Here is a 4,435-nt window from a genome sequence, read left to right as displayed (position 1 = left end):
ACCCGGTGACTGACTGATCGACTGACTCTCTGGTACCTGATCCACTGACTGACTGGTTGCTTGACCAGCGGACTGACTGGTCTACTGCCTTGATGACTGTCTGGTGTTTGACTGGCTTACTGACTGTTGACTCAGTGGTTAACTGACTAGCTAACTGACTGCTCACTGAGTGGATAATTGAAGAGTTGATTTAGTGGTTACTGGTGACTGACAGGTTGACTAACACTACCTGACTAGCTAACCAAATAACTGACGAGGGCGAATGACTGGTAGTTCGCCAACTGAATGAGTGACTGTTTGACTGCCTTGCTGACTGACTGGTAGGTGACTTGCTCAGCTGATTAGTAGACTGACCTGGTACTGACTCACCGACTGGTGACTGACTGGGTAACGTACTAGCTGACTAACTGACTAGTTGACTGAATAACTGGTAAGTGAGCGCCTGACGTACTGTTTGACTGACTCACTGGTACGTCACGGACAATCTGACTTGTTTGTTGACAGACGTGCTGACCGACTGACGTCCAGCTAATTGCCTGGTGACTGACTAGTTAACTAACTGGTTGACTGACTCACTTTTAGCTGACCAGCTCACTGACTGGTTGCTTGACCAATTGACTAACTGGTTGACTAGCCTGATGACCGACTGGTGACTCACTGGCTAACTGACTGGCTGACTGACTAGTGACCTGGTGACTGACTGGTCGACTGAGTCACTGGTACCTGATCGGCTTACTGACTCTTCGACTGACTGGTTCACTGACTCATTAGCTTCTGAAAGGATGACTGACTGGCTCACTAACTGGTCAACTGACTGAAGGAGTTCATGTTTGCTGACTGGCCACTGACTGACTCAGTGGTCGTTTGACTGAGTCATTGGTACTTGAGCTGAGTGGTCAACTCACTTGTCACCAGTTAGTGACTGACTAGTGACATGTTCATTAAATGGTCGACTGACTCACTGATACCTGATCCGCTGACTGACTGTTCGATTGACTGGTTGACTGAGTCATTAGCTCCTGTAAGGATGACTGATGGTTACTTTCTGGCGATTGACTGACTCAGTGACTGTTTGACTGAGTCATTGGTACCCGAGGGCCTATCTGACTGGTTAACTCACTTGTGACCAGCCAGTGACTGACTCCCTAACTGACTGCTAAGTGACTGGCTTAATGACTGATTGGCTGACTCACTGGTAACTGAATGTCTGACTGACTGGTTGATTAACTGGTTGACTGACAGGTGAGTGACTAGCTGACTTACTGGTTGAGTGACCCACGGGTATGTAACCAGCTGACTGACTGCTTAACGGACTCAATGTTACCTAATTGGTCCCTATGAGTTATTGACTCCTTGTTGACCGATTTGTGACTAATTGGCTAACTGACTGGTTGACTGAGTCACTGGAGCTTGACCGGCTAACTGACCAAATTTCCATTCACGGACTGAGTGAATTGCTGCCTGATAGGTTGAATCACTGGCTAAATGACATTTTGGACGGCTGGTGACTGACTGGTCAACTGTCTGGCTAACTGACTGGTGAGTGAGTAAACGACTGATTGGTTGACTGAGTCACTGGTACCTGAGCGGCTGACCGAATGGTTCAGTGCATTGCTGACTGACTGCTGATTGATTGGCTAACTGACTTTTGACTGATTGTCGAAATAATTCGATGACAGACTGAATAACTCACTGGATGACGGCGTCATTGACTGACTGGTTGACTGAGTAGTTGACTGACTTACTGGTACCTGACCTGGTCACTGACTACTTAACTGCCTCGGAGACCAACTGGTGACTGGCTTGGTAGCTGATTGGCTGACTGGCTGACTGTCTGACTGACTGGTTGACTGACTAGCTGACTTACTGGTTGACAGACTTAGTGGTACCTGACCGCTTGAGTGACTGATTGACACAATTACTGGTTATTGACTGGCGAGGGACTGTGTGGTTGAGTGGTTGACTGACTCCCTGGTGCGTGATTGGCTATTTGACTTGTTTACCGACTTGTGGACCGACTGGTGACTGAGTGGGAAACTGACTGGCTAGCGACTGGCCAATGGACTTGTTGACTGAACTCACTGGTACCTGAACGGCTGTGTGACCGGGTAACTGACTGACTGATTCACTGAATGGTTGAGTGACTCACTCAATGGCTAGGGACTGAAGAGTGACTGGCTGACTGGTTGACCGACTGAATTCTTGACCGAGTTGTGACTAAGTGGTTATTTGACTGGGCCTGAGTTGCTCACTAATTGGTTGACTGACTCACTGGTACTTAAGTCGCTGACTGGCTGGTTGAATGACTGGTTGACTGGCTGGTTGATTGACTTGTGGACAGACGTATTCGTGGGTGACTAGTCTCTGACTGTTTGGCTGACTGAATCGCTGGTACCTGACCGGCTCACTGACTGGTTGACTTTCCTACTGGTAATGGAGAGACTCAGTGGTGACTGACTGGCTGACTGACTTGTTGACTGAGTGACTGAGTGGCTGACTGACTTGCTGGTATATGACCGGCTGAGTATCTGGTACACTGTTTGGCTAATCTACTAGGGATTGTCTCGGTGACTAGTTGCCTGACCGATTTAGTGAATTACTGGTAGCTGACAGTATATCTGAATGGTTGACTGACTTGCTGACCGATTGGTGAATGACTGGCTAACTGAGTGTCCGAATGACTGGCGAGTGACTAATTGACAGATTGGTTTACCGCCTTGCTGACTGACCGGTGACTGACTTGAGAATTGACTTGTGAGTGAATGGCCAACGGACTGGTGATTGACTGGCTGACTGACTGGTTCACCTCCTCGGTGATACCTGACTCGCTGACTGAATAGTTGACTGACTCACTGGTTCCTGTCGGCTGTCTAATTGGTTGACTAATTGGTTGACTGACTGGTTAAGTGACTTGGTGACCGACTTGTGACTGAGTGGCTTACGGATTGACTAACTGCCTAGTGATTGATTGAATGGATGACTAGTCGACTGACTCACTACGTACCTGACCGTCGGTCTGCCTGGTTTACTGCCTTGATGACGGTTTGGTGTCTGACTGGCTGACTGACTGATGACTGACTGGTTAACTGACTCGCTAACGTGGTGACTGACTGGATAATAGAAGAGTTGGTTTACTGTTTAACTGAATGACTGGTAACTGACCGACTAACTGACTTGTTCATTGCTTGCCTTACTGACTGATTGAGTTACTGGCTACTGACTGGCGACTGGCTGTCTAACTAATTGGTAGACTGTCTTTCTGGTACCTCGCTGGCTAACTGACTTACCGACGAACTGGTAACTGAGCGGCTAACTTAGCGGTTACTGAGTGGCTGACTGATTGGCTGACTGACTTACTGGCGCCTCACCGGCTGAGTGACTCGTTGACTAACTGATCTAATTACTGAGCTAAGCTACACACGCCTTGATTAAGGCGGATAACTTTTGTTTTCCTCTGACGCTGGAAGCTGAAGAATCAGTCTTGGCAAATGATTTTCATTGTATTTTGCAAGAAGCATTAGAGCTGTGATCGCGTACTGAAACGGATCGAGTCTTTACAGTGTGCTCATAAGCACGCTGGTTAACACCATGGTAAGCGTAATTAGTAGTCGTTGTTTACAGTTTCAAATTCAAGAGGAGTTCTTTTCACATAATCTGAATCCGTTTAGGTGATCTAACCGTTATTTTGTATTCAATTCATTGAGTTACACCCAGGAAATTTCATAAGTGATCATTAACGATAAGTTCGTATCAACATCACAAATACAGAAAGCCGAATTCCAGTAAACTTTTTTCACATATATTACTAGTTTACAATTCATGAACCATGTCCATAACCTGCTTGAATATTTTCTTTTGGATTCATTGACTTACACCCTTGCAATTTGAATAAGTGATTCGAATCTATACCACAAATGAGGCACATTTCAAAATTTTCGTACGATTCTAGGCATTTAAATGAAGTTAATATCCTTCTGCTCTATTTTATTTTAATGAGGTTCTTTTGATGTAAACTGCTTGCAAATAATTAAATTTTCTTTTAATTCAAGTGTGTGAAGATAAAACATACGTGTTGCAGGGGTCTCTTTCCAAGGTAAACTCACCTGAACAGGTGTCATTAGTCTCCCTGACATAGTATGATTCTCAGAAATCTGCAATGTGACTGCCCTGGGTCTTTACAAAGCCTCTTCTATATTCTGTGTGCCAGCCAATGATTAAAGTCTCATTAAAAAGATATGCCATATTTTAGTAGCTCTATTGTAGTTAAATTCCATCTCTAAGGTTTTTGGCATTTGCTGTTTGAAAATTTGTAAGTGGCATTGCTGCCTGGTCCTAATAAAGAGATATTACACATTTCTATTTCTAAAACCTGAATTACAAAGTCAACTTTATTTCAATGACTTTGGAATGTTATCCTACAGAGTGGAGTATGATA

Source organism: Stylophora pistillata, chromosome 13 (assembly GCF_964205215.1).
Source record: "Stylophora pistillata chromosome 13, jaStyPist1.2, whole genome shotgun sequence".
NCBI lineage: Eukaryota > Metazoa > Cnidaria > Anthozoa > Scleractinia > Pocilloporidae > Stylophora > Stylophora pistillata.
This window is presented reverse-complemented; position numbering follows the sequence as displayed.